General features: G+C 39.0%; 1 long non-coding RNA gene across 1 annotated transcript in view; it reads right to left on the reverse strand.

Moving 5' to 3' along the window:
- Positions 1 to 4,210: 4,210 nt before the first annotated feature.
- The window catches only part of LOC144318034 (uncharacterized), a 29,704-nt gene continuing 15,539 nt past the window's right edge, over positions 4,211 to 18,375 (reverse strand). Inside the window, exons 3-4 of the long non-coding RNA XR_013383894.1 lie at positions 11,485 to 11,561; positions 4,211 to 4,542 (exon numbers count right to left, since the gene is read on the reverse strand). This is a non-coding gene — a long non-coding RNA (uncharacterized LOC144318034). The remainder of the gene's footprint in view (positions 4,543 to 11,484; positions 11,562 to 18,375) is intronic.

Raw genomic sequence — 18,375 nt, forward strand, 5'->3', positions numbered from 1 at the left:
CATGAAAAAGTGTTTCCTGTGTTCAGATGACTTAAAAGGAGCTCAAAGGAAATTCACCAAATTTAAATAAAAATTCATTATCCTAAAGAAAATAAGCCTGCAAATTAAAGCCACAGCAGCCAGCACCCTGACAACAAGCCTAGGTAAGAGGCAGCCCCACCTCCAACGGAACATTCTCCTACTATTCTTATTGCAATCTTTTTTCCATGCCTCTAATCTGTTTAGATGGATAGCAAATTCTTTATCTGATGTGGTCAGCAAATGGAGAGTTTTGACTAATGTGTTGGACAAGGACAACAGGAATTAAACATTTTTGACACCTATATGTGGCAAGCATGTTCCACTTTATTTTACATCATTTAGTTCTTACAGTGTTCTGCAAGGTAGATATTGTTATGTCCATTTTTTAGATCCAAAGACCAAGGGTGAGTGATGCTACAGAACTCTTCTGAAATCACTGGGCTAGCACATGAAGAGCCATGATATAAATCAAATTGTTTGATTCCAAAGCCCCTACTTTTGCATTTACCATGTTGAATATATATGTCATACTATATACAAATTACTACTACTTCCCAGGGAATTAGAATATGATAAAAATAAATTTGGGTCCTGGGAAATGTAACTTATTCTCTTTGAAGATTCAAAAAGCATTTAAGAATTTTGTCATGCCTCAGGGTCATCATTAGAAACATTAGTCATCCTTTCATTATCAATATATCAGAAGTGCCTATTAACAGAAGTTTATGGTTAATGGCATGACAAGGAATATATCTGCACATGTGCCTGCTTTCCATAGGAACATGACAAATTTCAGACTTCCAAGGCTATCTAAGTAACCATTTCATGATTATACATTAAAATATGATTTCTCATTAAGCATGATTGTACAGAGCTGTTTGCACATTGCCCTCACATGAAGCCTTTGGAAATTACTCAATGCACAGAGCATGATATGCCCATCATCATACTTACCCTTTAAACTCCGTGGCACATTAAGTTCAGGCTTAACATCCAAATCCCCAGAGAGCTACTGCTTTTAATCCCTAATTAGGGAATGATCTCAAGTAGCCCCTAACATCATCCAAGGGAAAGGATTGTTTCAACTGTTTTTCCAATTTGTCAGACTAATAATAACCCTAAATAAAGTCACTTTCATCACATTACCACCATAGGGCCAAATACTGCTCAGCTCCTCTGAGGATATTTTGGGTTTTTGAAGAAATTTTTAATGATTAAAAGTTTTCCTGACCCAAAACATAAATTCTCTAACAACAGCCTTTTGAACCATGGCTTGTGGGTTGAAGAAAGATTGGGAAAACAAAGGCCTCCCTGGGCTTCCTTCACTCTTCATAGCATTTGGATGGCCTCCTATTCTACCAGGCTGATCTTGATTCATTCCCTACACCCCAGACTTGAATCTCAGTGGACACCGGATCCCATGCCAAATACAAAGTTTGAATCATCTGTTTCAGTGTCTTTGTATTTCTTCATTGCTATGGAATGTTAGAATGGGCAAGCTTATGAGAGAAAAATAATAATGTACAGTCTATGCATATTCATAGTCTAAATGAATCTAGGTCTCTTGGTATTTCCTCCCCAAGTTCCATTTTAAATGATACACCTCCCTGTCATAGATGGAAAATATTCCTTTTCAGATGACTTAGCTAAAACTATGATAAAGAAACCCTTTCTGATTTATAGTAACTTCCTAAAAGATCTCCTATTTGATATGTTGCAAAAACTAGGAAATATGTAACTGTTAATATCAGAGAAGGAGGTAATCTGGGAAAAATCATATGGTCAGATTTATTGGTGGTCTAGGAGATGCAAGGAAAGCAAACAAACTTGAAAGTTTGCATAAACATGAAGCTTAGAATATATTTCAAACTTTCAAGGGCCAGTGATACTTGGGAAGGAAGAATAAAAATTTAGAAAATCAAGATAGTTGCATTAGTTTGCTGATATAGCAAAGTAACACAGAATGGGTGGTTTAAACAACAGAAATTTATTTTCACACTGTTCTGAAGGCTTAAGTCTGAAATCAAGATGTTGCAGAGTTCATTTCTTCTGAGGCCTCTCTCCTTAACTTGTAGATGGCCATCTTTAACCTGTGTCTTCCATGGTCTTCATCTGTGCATATCTGTGTCTGAATTTCTTCTTATAAGGATACTAGTCATATTGGATTAGAGCCCATCCCAATGGCCTCATTTTAATATAATTACCTCTTTAATGACCCTATCTCCAAATACAGTCACATACTTAAGGCCTAGAGTTAGAATTTCAACATGAGGATTTTGGGAGGACACAAGTCAGCCCTTAACAGAAAGGACATGAAAAATATAATCCCATTCCAAGACTGCCTGTGCCCTCAGATGATTTCTGTTATGAAAGACGCAGAGCAAAGTGACCCATTGTGGAATGAAAGACCAGGACCTGAAGTATAGATACCAAAGATGTTGCCATGGTTACATGAACAAAGGCAATATTAAAAGCAGCCTGAGTAGATGGGGCAATAATTTAATCATGAAAACTCATAATAAAAATTGTGAGGTTTGATATAAATTTTATAGATTTTTAAAGAAAAAGCACATATGATCTTCTATTCAAAATATGGTTCTTATGTTCAAATATACATTACAGATGCTTTCATTAATTTTATTCTATGTTTATTATTGACACCCTACTACATGCTGTGCTATAACCAAAGCCCAAATAATAGCCAGTGTTTTGTCTTCTGGTGAATGATACCAATTCAAAAGTGAGCCTTTTGTCAAGTCAGTGTTAAACCAGTTTGCCTTTTGCTTTTATTGTTTACTTCTTTTAGTTTTTATCAAGAGTGGGCAACATAAATTTTAGCTAGCTTTCAAATGAAACACATAGGAAATAATTACATAAACATATGTATGCCATTGTTGTTTGTAGTCAAACATACCATGGATAAAGCAAAGGTTTTCCTGGTGCTTCCATGTGTTTAGACCAGTAATTAATGAGTGTCCTTTCCTCAGTGGAAATATTTGGATTAGCAACAGTCACTATCAAGATCTGGAACCCTCACTGGTACCATGAAATTTATACTCAGATTGTGCCACTTAATGGCTCTGAAGATTTATATCTGACTTTTCCCTTAGTTCTATATTTGAATAGCATTTCTAAGGAAATAACAAAAGGATGTCTGTAAATCAAGACATCCTCCTGAAGCAGTTTATCTTTATACTAAAAAGAAGTAGTAAGCAGATAGTCATGACTAAGTAAGGTCCTTCCAGGCTACCAGCTGGCTGCTGGCAATTCCGTGTCATAGGCTTTCAGGTAGTTAAATCCAATGTTCAAAATGTCATCTTAAAACACCAGAGCTTGGTAGGAAAGTTATAAAATCCACAAAGGGAGAAATCACTATAATATAGGATATCTCTGTTCAATCTTAATGGATTCCTATTACTCAAACAGATCATGTGACTTTAGAAAGTCTTTGTCTGCATTAAATTGAAGGATGGTTTCAACAAACTACAGATGCCATGGAGAGTAAAGATGGATATTTTTTTTTTCAATCTGAAAACATGTAATGGTTGCCTAGTACAGACATAAAAATCTGGCTGATCAAGTGACCCAAATTGACTTGTAAAACTCTTGAAAACAAACAACTTTTCATTACACATCTCATTTCTCATCTTTAAGCTTTGCCAGTGAGTATTCTTTCTTTGGAGAGCTGGTCTGATGAAGAACGCTTTTACTGCTCCATTTCATGAAAACCATTGTTTGTGTTTCTGAGTTCAGTGAAAGTCAAAATTAGCCAGAGAGCGGGAAGAGTTAACATGCCAGTTCCAAAAATCCTCTAGAGATTATTAATCAGTTAGATGAGAGCACTGCCTGTTCTCCATGGAATCTTTTTCTTATAAGTGAAGCAAGTCTGGCATTGCCAGCAAATGTCAATGCCATGCAGAGAGAATAGATAAATTTAGAACAAATGATTTCCCAGTTAAATAGGGACCAACAGTGAGTTTATAATAAAACAATTTGCACACAGTTCGGAATATGACAATGGCAATTGTTCTTATGTTGAAAACAAATCTCTATTGATGTGTGCTTGTGGCAGAGTAGAGCATGTCCTAATATAGTCCTTCCCACATCTATATACAGTACCAGGAAGGCCATTTATAATTTGTAACACTTGCCCAGCTTAGACAAGATCATAACACATTGGGAGGCATGATTACACACAAGAGTTTTCAAACCCTTATTTTGAGCTGGAAAAACAGTATTCAGTACCAGACATTTGAAAGCAGAGAAAGAATGGAATGTCCTTTCATCTTCAGCTGGTGGTTGATGTTCCTGTTATCTGGAACTTCTGAAGATGTTTTAATCCTGCCAGAGCACTGACTCTCAACTGGCTGGACAATGAAACCAACTGAGGAGCTTTAATAAACTGATGTCCGGAATCCACCTCCAGAGAGCCTGATTTAAGTGATTTGGGGTGTGGCCAGGCATTGGAATATTTAAAAGCTCCCCCAGGTGATTCTAAAGAGCAGACATGATTCAGAAATTCTGTTGGGGGAAAAAAAAAGAAGGAAATTATCCGATGGTGTTTTGTCATTTATAGCTATAAAAGTTAAATCTACCTAAATGGTTCATATCCCATCTTTACTAGCATCATAATAATCATCCAAATCATCATAGAAACATGAACAATATAATATCTGAAACCAGAAGGGACCCAAGAGGTCATTTAGTCTGAAGATTCTCCAACCAGGGGTTCTTGGGTTCCTGAGAGTCCTTTAAGTAGTATGTCAACCTCTTAAAATTGAAGCTAGGTATGGTTTGTTTTTTGTTTGTTTGTTTGTTTTGTGAAGAGTATCCATAGATTCCATCAGCTTCTAAAAGAAGGCTCTGGCTTCAAAAAGGTTAAGAACCAGTTATGTAGTCTAAGTCCTTCAATTTGCAGACAATGATACTGAAGATCAACATGAAAACAGAAAAGAATATATTCCTCATCACTCCATCTCTCCTCTCAGAACCAAGCTCACGACAGTCCATATGTTTTTGTACAAAACTGATTAAAAGCCAAACCAAAAAATGAACCCCTTAAAAAGACTGACATTCGGACTAAATAAAGATTTCAATCAGGTAGCTGAAGTGTCCAGAACTGCAGAAGTGGTAATATTTTGGAAGACTTTCTTAGACTTTACAGAGAAGAGTTCCACGAATGAAGCCCCTGGCTAAGAACATTCCCCTCAAGGATTTCTCAGATTAAATATGAAGTCAAGAAGTGAGCAAATGTTAGCCAAGCCCAACCAGAGATTATGTAATGCCCTCAATGTAGTGTTGTAACCTCAATGTGATTTCTCCAGAATTTGTATCATGTTTAATTTATACCATTCCATAACCCTAATCAAATGCGGTTCCTATGTATCTTCATCGATGATGACCTCATCTGAGTCCACAGCCATTCACGAGAAAAAGACTCGTCTCTAAGGGAGGTTACTGATTTGTCTGCATTTCACTTACATAACACATTACAACTTTGGGTAGTAAAGACTAGAGGCTTTTTCTATAACAAAGACCCCGTCTAGACAGAATGATCATAGAAAGTAGAACTTTATATGACATTTCTTTGTCTTTAGCTGTTGCTGAGACTATTGGGAATTACTCTAATATTTAATGTCTTCAATTTTCTAATTGTGGCATATGCTGGCAGAATTTTTTAGTTCCCTCTGGTAAAATATACATAATATTAAATACATATTATTAAAACTATTCTTCACTCAGTATCAATATACAGAGAAATCTATCAAATGAAACAGGTATAAGTTAGTAACTTTGAAGGTTGGAGTCAAACCTGTCTACCTAACTCTAGTTATGACTATGATACACTACAATGAACATGGGTTTTAGAATCATACTTTAATTCTCAGTCCTACTTTGGGGCAGCTAGGTGGCTCGGTCAGTTAAGCATTGGACTCCTGGTTTCAGCTCAGGTCATGATCTCAAGGTTGTGAGATTGAAGCCTGCATCGGGCTCCATGCTGAGTATAGAGTCTGCTTGAGGTTCTTTCCCTCTCCTTCTACCCCTCCTCTGGCTCAAAGTCTCTTCCTCTTTCTCTCTCTCTCTCTGTCTCTCTCTCAAATAAAATGAATAAATAAAATCTTTTAAAAAAATAAATCAGTTCTGCTCTGTACTAGCTATGCGACCCTAGACAAATACTGAGTCTATGAGACTCAATTTTGCTTCCATAAAATAGGATTAATTGTACCTCCATCAGAGAGTTGATGTTAGGTAGAGGCACTAACTACTATAGTGCCTTGAATATTACAGATACTCAAATGTGATTCACCTTCTCCCACTACCTTCTAAAGCTCATGTTCTTTGCACCAAACCAGGTGACTTTTAAGAAATTTTCCTATTTCTCTTCCTTACTACTAAAACTGAGCATTTTTTTTTCATTCCTAACCCATGGCAGCCTCACTTAAATGGTCTTTGATTTCTTGATTGTCTTTTAGATAGTCTTTACATTTATTCACTGAAGCTTTTAAAGTACTAAGCAGAAAACATTGCATTAATGAATAAAAGATGTTGAATACTTTTATTCCCATGTGCTTTGCATTCTTACTCCAACTGCAATAATAGGTCAAAAATTAATATTATGAATTGAAAAAGGAAAGGGAAGAAGAAAAAAGAACCAAATCTAAGGGGAAACAAAGAAGAAATTTAGGAGAGAAAGAGGCATTTTGGCACCTAGTCATAATTCTGAGTTGAGATTTATTTACAAAGTGGTACCCAGTTTGTTCACTCATTCACTAAATATTCTCTGGAGAAAGTAAGTATTAAATGGAAGACTAAAGGATCAGAAAATGTCAATCTGTGAAGCAAAGGTAGGAAAAGGATCTATGCTAGTGGGGTAACATCCTAGGGTTGAGACTTGCTCAAGGAGCGTTTAAGAAACTAATGTCTACCAGCTGGTGTTTTGGAGTCCTACGAGATAAAGCAGTAAAAGGATTTCAATGTCATGACCATGTCACGTAGCCCTTGGACATTTTCTAATCTTAGTAAGTACATCTAGCGATAGAAGAAGAAAAAATAATAGAAATAAAATGCTTCAGAAGTACCCTAAGAACCTAAAGAAAATCGAAATAAAGAAAAACCTAAAATAGGCCCATTTTAGGGTTTCCTCTGCTTTTTCACACGTAGTAACTTCCCAATAATTTGCAAAATGCTTTAGAGTTCCAAACAAACCTCAGACTACACACAAAAAGAATGGACAAGCCTGTGCTTCAGTTTGGTGATTCCAGACTTGATGTATAATTTCTGCTCAGCATTCGACTGCTCAAGTCACTTGGATGTATTCTCTTATCTTTTAATTTATCCATCATTTTTAAAGCAGCAGACACAAAATTGTTTGCCAAAGCTCACAGGAATTTTTTTTCTAATGGTACATTGTTCCACCTGGCAAAAAGAGAAGCCGGTTACCGACTACCTCGTCCATAGATCTTAAGGATTGTCAGACCTCCCCGGGGACTCCCATCCTTGAATGTCCTACACCAGTAACTCCCTAGACTGGAGACGTGGCTTAGGCCTCGGAACACTGTCAGCGCCTACAACACCGTTGAGGGCTCATTTAAACTTGCACACTAGGACTTCACACGAACGATCCCGTGTGCGCAGAGAAAAAGGAACTAAATGGCCTGTTGCTCTCGGCCTCGGGCCTGCGGCGGGCTGCCCAGGACACCGGCCCTCCTCCGGTCCCCGGGGACTCGGTACACACTTGACGCCGAGGGATCGCCGGGCCCCAGCCAGCAAGACCGAGGGTCATGACCCCGGGAGCGCCAGCCTGCCTGGCTATGGTCGAACTCGGCGGGCAAGGCCCAACGTTGTGACGTGAACATCCACCTCCTTGTAGGTGGCAAAACCAGGGGAGCAGGAGCTAGTGAACGAACGAACGAAATAAATAAATGCAAGTGGGAATGAGTAGAAACGATGTTAAATATGAAGAGAAGGAAGCGAGTGAGGAGGCATAAGCGATGCAAACCGTACGCTCCTAGGAACAGAGCGGGCGTTGGGCTGGTGATGCTAGGGATGCTGGGATGTTAGGGATGCTGGGATGCTGGGATGTTAGGGATGCTAGGGATGCTAGGGATGCTGGGATGCTGGGGATGCTAGGGATGCTAGGATGCTAGGGATGCTGGGATGCTGGGATATTAGGGATGCTGGGATGCTGGGGATGCTAGGGATGCTAGGATGCTAGGGATGCTGGGATGCTGGGATGCTAGGATGCTAGGGATGCTGGGATGCTGGGATATTAGGGATGCTGGGATGCTAGGGATGCTGGGATGCTGGGATGCTAGGGATGCTAGGATTCTAGGGATGCTGGGATGCAGGATGCTGGGATGCTAGGATGCTAGGGATGCTGGGATGCTGGGATCCTAGGGATGCTAGGGATGCTGGGATGCTGGGATGCTAGGATGCTAGGGATGCTAGGGATGCTTCCAGCAGCGTCAAGCACTACTCCCTTTTTCTCCTTTTTTTTTTAAATGATATTGTGAAATATCTTTTTTTTTAAGATTTTATTTATTTATTCATGAGAGAGAGAGAGAGGCAGAGACAGAAGCAGGCTCCATGCAGGGACCCCAGGATCACACCCCAGGCAGAAACCACTGAGCCGCCCAGGGATCCCCTCTTTTTTCTCCTCCTTAAACTACCATGGGCACCTCTGCACAAACTGCTATCTCCCTCCGAAGCTGAGCACAATATATCTTAAAGGCGTCTTCCCGGTTAATGCATCTTTACAATAAACTCTCCGCAAAGTGTAAAGAACTGAAGACATAAATTGAGGTGGCTTTTAGTGGTGGCCGGGGGCGGGGTGGGGGGGGCGCGGATTGACAGCTTTGGAGATAGACGGCTTCTCTCCTCTCCCACGGAGAGATACAGCCTGAGAAGCAGGAGTGTAGGGTGTCCCCGCCTGCTTCCCCTGCCTTCACCCTGACCAAGTAAGGGCTGCGAGAGGACAAGTCCCCTCTCCCAGCCAGCTCTCGGCCGACGCCGCTCCAGAACTGCCACCAGCACCCAGGCGACAGGAGCCTTTCCCTTCCCGCCGGCAAACCAGAGGCACCGCTTATTGCGCTTGGAACAGTGAACAGTGAAATCAGAGGGTACTAACTCTTGATACCCTCAGCCCCACTGGATCCAAGGCGCAGAACCTAAAGTGGAAACCAACTTGAGGTTCCCATTACGATTTCCCACGGCCATCGAGCCCTCCGACGGTCCCCAGCGTTCAATCAGGTAAGGCAGGAGAGTGTCGCTGTTTTATCCGGTTCTCCCCAAGATATTTGAAATGAGTACTCTGCCATCCATGAAATCAAATGAATCTCAGGGACATTTCTATTTATGCAGTGTGAGGGGGATCTTTCAAAAGAGAAAGGAAAAGCATAAAAAAGGATGGAATGTTTCCAAGAGAACAAGTAATGTACATTCTCCCTTCGGAAAGAAAAGCAGCAAATACGTATGAAAAATTGAGGGGCCTGCGTTAAAGTGGAGTCTTCACATCATTTATTTATGTACTGAACTTGAGAACCACTAAAGTCATCTTCATCACATCACCTTAAAATGAGCAGAGACCAATATAACAAGACTATCAGATTACAGTCAGTAGATGTTAGGAAACATACGCTTTGTTTATCTTACACTTTCCTAAACAATCATGCGCAGCTTTCTTTTGTTCCAGGAGTCATTCAAGCATATAATAAGGGTTCCAGCAAGTTGAAACCCTTGTATCTGGTTATTTTCAGGCAGTTGTAAACTTGCTGCCTCCAAGTCAGTAGTTTTCTTATGTTGTCAGCAAGGATTTAAAAAAATGCCATCATCCCAGTTCTTGTTAGTAAAGAGCTGCTCCATCTTTAGTCCTTCCCATTAACCCTCATTAACAGTTTGCACTTACTTTTAAAATAATTTTAAACATCTCTGATGCTTTCAAGGTAAAAAAGCACTTATACCGCAGTGTGCAGTTCTCACTTCTTGCTTCCTTAGCTGTTATAATTTCTCACCCCGGCTTTTTTTCTTCTGTACCTCGAAGCAAATCTCCTACCATCCGCCTTATGGACCCTGAACTGGTTTTCCCATACATTTCAAATTTTGCCTTGTCTTTGGTCTTCTGTTGAACGTGCATGCATTCATTCACACAACAGACATTTCCATAACACCTCCTCGTGTCCTTACTTGTCCTACACATGTGTTGGATCGAATTCGAGATAAAATATTATGCAACTAAAAAGGCACTAGAACAGAAATCCTGGATCCTAGTGTTAGCTCTGTCATCCATCAAGTATGTGACCTTGAACAAATCACTTTCCCTATATATACCCCTGTCAATAGGGCCTGGGTTATATCATATCTAAAATCACTTACAGCTCTGAAATCCTACAATATCATTGTCACCCCAGGAGTCAGTGCAAACAGACAAATCCATACCACCGTGTCAGTAACTTTGAGATACCAATTTAACTTTGAATCCAGGAGCTCTCCTAAAAGGAAAGTAAGGAAATCCTGACTTTGGTATTTGGGGCATATTAATGAGCGAGTGGAGGAGTCCTTGAAGACAGAGTGCTCAAATCCCATTTCAGAGACTAGTCTTCACTCTCTGCAATTCATCTACTTGCGATCTGCAATTCATCTCCAGCCGTTCTCCCTTAACCCTTCACTTCCACACAACCAATGACTGCCCCCCTCAAAGTTACCAAAGGACTTTCACAGAGTTAGATCCACGAGTCTACTGTTATTCTTCATCTACCTTGACATGTCATCATCATCATCTGACATATTTGACCACTCCTTTCTCTGTTGGGCACCCACCTCTCTCCCTACCTCACTGATCACTCCTCATCTTTCTTTTCTGATTTCTTTTTTTTTTTTTTTCTTTTCTGATTTCTCTTCTGTACCCTGAGCTCCTAATATTGACTGCTCCCAGCTCTGAGCTGTTGGCCTTTTCTGTATGTGCTCACTCCCTTGGTGATCTTATCTAATCCCTTGGTTTTAAAATCTATCTATATGCCAAACCCAAGACCTCTTTCCTGAACTTCAGACTGGTATATGCAGATGGCTAATAGACTTCTAAAAAAAGGAGTCCTGATGTTCTTACCCAAATCTAATCCAGACAGTCCAGTTGATGTAAACTCCATCTTTTCAGACGCTCTGTCAAAAAAGTCTTTGGAGCGTTTTAGTCCTTTTATTTCTCTTATACCCTACATCTAATCTATTAGGATACTGGCTCTAGTTTAAAAATGTAGCAGAATTGAATCACTTCTGGGACACCTGGGTGGCTTAGTGGTTGAGCGTCTGCCTTTGGCTCAGGGCATGATCCCAGCCCCGGGATCAAGTCCCACATCGGACTCCCTGTGAGGAGACTGCTTCTCCATCTGTCTGTGTCTCTGCCTCTCTCTCTGTGTTTCTCATGAATACATAAATGTAATCTTAAAAAAAAAAAAAAGAATCACTTCTTACCTCTACTGCCATCTCTCTCCTCGAGCTGCAATAGCTTCTAAACAGGCCTCCCGGCTTCTAGACTGGCTCCTTAGAACCTATTCTCGAGACAGAAGTCAGAGTGGTCTTTTGAAATACTAATTCAAGCCCTCCATTGGATCACTAATGTTTTCACAATGGCCTTCAGGCCTTCCATAATCCCTCTGACTTCACCTCCTATTGCTTCCTCCCTTGCTCACTCCACTGCCATCAAGTAGCCCTTCTCACATCAAACACAACAGGCATAGCCTTGATGCCAGCTCTTCCGCCTACACACATCTGTACAGCCAATCTCTTCACCTCCTTCAAGTCTTTGCTCAATTTTCATCTTTTCAGTGAAACTTGATCATTCTACCTCAATCACGTACTCCTGATTTTCCTTATCTGGATCTATCTTTTCTTTTTCCATAGCACTTACAACCTTCCCGTATTCTATATAATTTACTTCTATTTTTTGCTCATTTTCTGTTCTCCCGAACTAGAATGTAAATCATGGGAGGTCAGGAACTCTTTCCTGTTTGTTCATTGATGTACCTCAAGTAACTGGAATCATATTGGGCACCTCAGAAGTGTGTTATATTTATTAAATAAATAAATAGATCACTGAGTTATGGGTAAATAGGAAAGAGTGGTTCTATAGCTATCAGATTATATCCAACATCTCAAGAAGCTACATATGAAGTAATAAGCTTAATATAGCTTCATTCTAATTATTTAATCAATGCCCAACCCTGCTGTCCCTTCTTGATCATTTGATACCCCTGATGGATAGAGAGTGTTTGGAGTTCACTTCTCACTCTGGAGACCCTTGTCATTTGTCCACTAGAATTCTCAGAACAAATTACAACTTTGGGCTGAAGAGACCTGAAGAGTTCTATACTCATCTGGCAGACTTAGAATAAAGCTTATAAAATAACTATTGTATATCTGCTGTGAGAAGTATAAAAGAGAGGAGTAGTAATTAACAGGTATTGATATCTAAGCCTATGACAGACATTATTCTAAGGTTTCACAAGTATAAACTCATTTCTTCCTTGCAACAACCCCTATCTCTTGACCTCACACCTCTCTCCCCATTATTGGATGTGATCCATCTGGACAACAATCAGAAAGTGACAAAAGTGCAAGTGGGTTAAAAGGGAAGACACAAAACTAAAGAAATAGACCATGACCTTAATAACTCCTAAGAAAAATGTTATCTGTTAAGCACAGCTTCCATATCTCCATGAAGCCAGGTTGAGAAAACATTCATGTTGACACATTGAAGGCCGAATATTCAAGGGTAATTAGATTTCTCCAAGGTGAATCATGGAGATGACCTAGTTAGAAGTAGATATAGAACTTTCACTGTCCAGCCATAAATCAATTCTAACATTCTTAAGCACATTTCTAAGCATTTTTGCTTGTAGCTTCATCAATTATTTTACATATTTCCTGTTACTAGTCTTTTACAAATTTCATTAGGATCACAAAAAAATTAACTAACTTATCCATCCTCATCTCAGTATTATTTCTTATTTTTTTATTTGAGAGAAAGAGAGAGAGAGCATACGAGCATGCACACATGCACAGCGTGTGAGTGGGAGGTGGGGCAGAGGGAGAGAAAATCTCCAGCAGACCCCTGGGCCCTGCAGAGCATGGAGCCTGACAGGTGGCTCAATCTCATGACCATAAGTTCATGACCCAAGTGGAAACCAAGAGTCAGAGGCTCAACTGACTGAGCCACCCAGGTGCCCCTTAGTATCATTTCAAGTAGTTTTTTATTACCCTACTTTCCCATATCCATAAATACAAGGGGAAAAAAAGGAATTTCAACTAACTTCTTTGGCATTACCCTTTACCTGCTTTCAATCGTGGTAACCTTCTCAGAGTTGAAGACCTCCACTTGCTCAGACATTTTCATCAACTCGTTCAGCATACATTGGTTGAATTGCAATGACAATGCTAAGCATAAAAAGGTGTGATCCACAGTCCCTGAATCAGGGAATTTAGTGTCTAATAGTAAAGGAAAAACCAATACACTGAAATAGCTTCCTATAAGAACCTCAATGTCCAGAAGCAGAGGATTAGAGAAATAAGATATTTATGTTGGTGAAATGGAATACTACAGTTTAAATTAATAGAATAAATTAGATTTCCATGCACCAATATGGCTAGTTTTTAAAATATATTGAGTGAAATAAGGCAAATTTTTAAAAGATACATGCAATAATTACATTATGTTCTTTAACAAAACAGATTATAAAATGACATTTGCACTGCTTACAAATATACGGTGTGTAACAAAAAATAAGAAACAGAGCTTGAGAGGTTAGGAATCAAATTCAAATTAGTGGTTACTCCTGGAGAAGGAAGAGGTGAATGGGATTGGAAAACGTGTAATGTGAACCTCAACTTGATTGGTAAGGTGCTATTTTTTTATTTAATGAAAAAATATTTGAAGCTAGGATTTTTAAATGGTAAACTTTATTTATTTGGGGTAGTAGGATATATGGTATTTTTCTATACTTTAATGATTTTTCCCCCTAATGTCTTCCAAATTTAGAAATGAGAGAGAGGGGAGAAGGAAAGGTGTCACACTGAGAACACTACTCACAAAAATGGGAAGTGACAAAGGCTACAGAGAACATACCAGAGATATATAAGCAAGCATCAACAAGGGAGCAGTACTAAGAAGGGCTGTGAGGTGACAGAGGGGAGAAACCAGAACGTTCCTGGGAGTCTTCCTAAAAATGCTAGAGTGAAGTCAGGCCTGAAGAATGACCATTGGGAAAGTTACTTAATCTCTCCAAAACTTGAACATGGGATAATATCTCCCTGGCTGCAGGATTTGCACAGGCTAGAGAAAGTATATTCAAAGATGCCCGTGTATAGTAATATAGTAATGCTCACAAATGAAGATAGTGATTAATGATTATCACATGGGACAAAGACTCAGGTCTCCTGATTCGGGAGTCAGTGATCTTTTCATAACACCACATTGCTGATTTTGCAATTTACCGTTATTCTATGTTCATGTGGCCAAAACTTTCATGGTAATAAAGCAAGAGACCTCAGTGGAGTCCTGGGCAGCTCGCTGGATCTCAGTTATAAATTATGCCTCTTTAAAACAGCAGGGAAGTTCCTCAAAAAATTAAAAATAGAACCACCATATGATCCAGCAATTCCACTTCTGGGTATTTATCCAAAGAAAATCAAAACACTAACTCAGAAAGATACATGCACCCTCATGTTCACTGCAGCATTATTTACAATAGCCAAGACTTAGAAACAACTTAAGTGCCCTTCGATGGATGAATGGGTAAAGAAATTGTGGTGTATATATAGCTGACCCTTGAACAACACAGATCTGAACTGAATGGATCTACTTATACGTGGATTTTTTTTCAATAAATACAGTACAGTACTGTAAATGTATTTTCTCTTTCTGTAGCTCATTTTATTGTAAAAATACAGTATATAATAGTTTAACATACAAAAATACATGTTAATTGACTGTTATTAGTAAGGCTTCCAGTCAATAGTAAGCTATTAGTAGCTCAACTTTTAGGGAATCAATAGCTATACATGGATTTTTAACTTCATGAGGCGGGGACAAAGGAGGATAGCAGTGCCCCTAAACCCTACATTGCTCAAAGGTCAACTGTCTACAGTGGAATATTATTCAGCTATAAAAAAGAATGAAATCTTGCCATTTGCAATGCAGATGGACTTTGAGGGCATTACGCTAAGTGAAATAAGTCAAAGAAAGACAAATGCCATAGGATCTCTCTTATACGTGGAATCTAAAAGAACAACAATAACAAAAACCCCAAAACTGATCCTACAAATCTGGAGAACAGATTGGTGGTTGCCAGAGGAAGGGGTGGAGTATGGAAGGTGGGCAAAATGGGTGAAAGGAGTCAAAAGGTACAAACTTCCAGTTGTAAAATAAGTAAATCTTAGGAATTTAATGTATGGCATGGCAATCATGAGTAATAATATTGTATCGCATACTTGCAAATTGCTAAGAAAGTAAATATTAAAAGTACTCATCACAAGAAAAAATTCTATATGTATGGTGACAGATGTCAACTAGACTTATTGTGGTGATCATTTTGCAATATATACAAAGATTGAATTATTATGTCATACACATGAAACTAATATAATATTGTATGTCAGTTAAACCTCAATTTAGAAGAATATCTCTTTTTAGTGTGCAAAACAGCTGCAGACTCTACCTCTCACTCCATGCTGTTGATGGTTCTCTGGAATATTTCTAACTATTTTTGTCTGTCCTATATATGATCGTGAAACAGTCAAAGGTGGAACTTTTGGTCGATTGGCTTCCCAATTGTTGAGTCAGCTGCTGGCTAAAATTTGGAATACCAAATTTGTCTCAGCCAGGGAGTTAAAATAGGAGGTTACATGTTTCATGCCTTGGGGTCCCTGGTCTCCAATGTTTACAAAAAAAAAAAAAAAAAACAAGTGCACAGGACTTTGCTCGCATTGCTTTTATTGATAAAGCATTCACAGATTTCCTCAAAAGACTCTAACTTTTTTTTCATTTTATCTAGGCTGTTATGCTTGTTATGAAAGCAAGTTTAAAGAGCATTTTTTAAAAAACACACTTCATAAGACTTACACAATGCTGTGTTATGTGAATGGTACACATTACTCTGAAAGTCCCCAGGCCTCTTTTATCATATCCAGTATCAGTAAAGGGAAGCTCCATCCACATGATTCCCAAGCACACCTCACTCCAAAGCAGATTGATGGTCCCTTGCCACTCTACTTAGCCAGCTGCAGCATGAGCTAAGCCCAAGTTTGGGTGATTGAATTATTTTTCTCAGTGAGGTTTTAGCAACCATTATCACTATCCCAGGAAGTTGTCCTTTCTTGGAGATAAATTGCCATAGGAAACTGTGTTCTCTCTTTTAGCACATATTTCCAAATTTCATTGCTCTGCATGGAGGGGAGAAGCATATGTTCCTTCTCAACACCACTCACTTCAAACAACTGAGAAACACAGGATTGTTTAGGCCACAGGAGCCATGGACATACACCATCCAGAAATCTTCTTTTGTCTGACAAAATGCCACAAACTTGCATTGATAACATGCTATTTTTGTCCACCATCAACCCATTACCATGGCCACCAACCCTTCAAAACAACATCAGATTTCCAATCTCCCACACTTCTCCTATACCTTTTCTTTCATCTCCCAAAGAACAAAGAAACAGTTCTGTGATCTTATCGGGGTTAGTTAACAAAATTAATTAAAGGTGCTAACTCTATCACATTGTTTTTGGTTGCAGTAATGTTGTCACAGAGGGGATTTGAAATGGTTTAAGATGACATCTCAGCCTTTGAGAAAAATCAACACAAAGCCACAGCCAGGATTGGTTCTAGTGGTTGACGTTTGGGTCTTCATTCTAGACAAGGAAGCCAGAAAGAGGATAGGCCAAGAATCAGCAATTCTTTTAACTCAATGACCTTCCAAAGCAATAGGGAAGCAATAGGGAGCAGAATATACCACCCCAAAATGTGCCTCTTTGGCATAGGATTATTTTCAGCTTAAGGTAACTGAGAAGAAACAGATACAAGAAAACCTATCTGTCCTCCCCCATTCACCTAAAAGCAGGATACACATTTGTAAAGGCATCCGCTCTTCCCTCTACCAGGAAGGACAGATATTACCAAAGACAACTCTAGACCCTTACCAGCCTAGAGAAGGCACCAAAGGATTCTATATAACAAATTCCACTAACTAGAATTTATCTGCTATGAGTTCCCCATATATTAACCTCACCACAATTTGCTACCCTAGAAATTGAGTCCTTTTTCTTAGTCTTGTGCCTTAGAATGTATTGTTCTTTTCTTAAGAAGTTATATATGCTCAAGTTCTAACCACTCCTTCGAGTTACTCATTACTGAGTACTCCCATGTGTACATAAGATGCACTTGTTAATAAACCTGTTGGCTTTTTCTTGTTAATCTGTCTTTTGTCAATCTAATTTGCAGGGCCCTAATCAATGAACCTAAGATGGGTAGAAGGAAAGAGAATTATTTTCCTCCCCTAAAAGAGCATACTAGAGGACAAAATGGGATGGTAAATTGCCTTTTTCTATTTGCTCTAAAGAGATTGCCCTTCACTGGGTTTATTGGTCTAGTGTCTTCTATGATTATAAAGCCTTCCAATAATTACAGGTAAGGGATAAATGAACATAGGAAAAACCATGATTTTCTTTCCACTTCCAATCTTGGAAACTTCTGAAATTAAAGGTATCTTTTCTCTTTCTTTAACAGAAGCAGAGACCAGTAGGCACAGTATCTCTGATAATGCCTTAAAGGTAACACTTTGGAATTCATCCCCGCAGATGGGCTAGGAAACAGCAGAGAAATCTGTGTATGGGACTTCGATTAGCCATCATAGTTTTTCATTTTATTTTTTGATTAACTTTTCTCATGCATAGCTGAAAAACACTAAACAGAATGAAAGGCAAGTTTTGTAATTAGACTAGATAGCCCAAGGCAAGAGAAAAAGAGAGACAAGCAAATCCTGTAATTCAGCTCCTAAGTAACATCCTCCACATGAGTTTCTTCATACATTTTTTAATCAGCTTTTAAGGTTTTGCATGTATACATTGAAATGAGTGTTTCTTTTGGGAAAATGCATTAGTTTGCATCAAGGTTTTCATTTTCTCTTAAGCACACCTTCTCCCTCATATTTTAAAACATATAGTACATCAAGATGTGTGGAGGCAGGGAGGAATGGGAAAATATCATGAGAGAGAAACACATGATAAAGCTTACAAAGATGGAAAAATGTGGACTATGTGATAGAAGAGTTGAAGGAGCATACCCAAAAGAGTATTGATGGCTCAATG

The sequence above is a fragment of the Canis aureus genome, chromosome 8 (assembly GCF_053574225.1).
Source record: "Canis aureus isolate CA01 chromosome 8, VMU_Caureus_v.1.0, whole genome shotgun sequence".
Classification (NCBI taxonomy): Eukaryota; Metazoa; Chordata; class Mammalia; order Carnivora; family Canidae; genus Canis; species Canis aureus.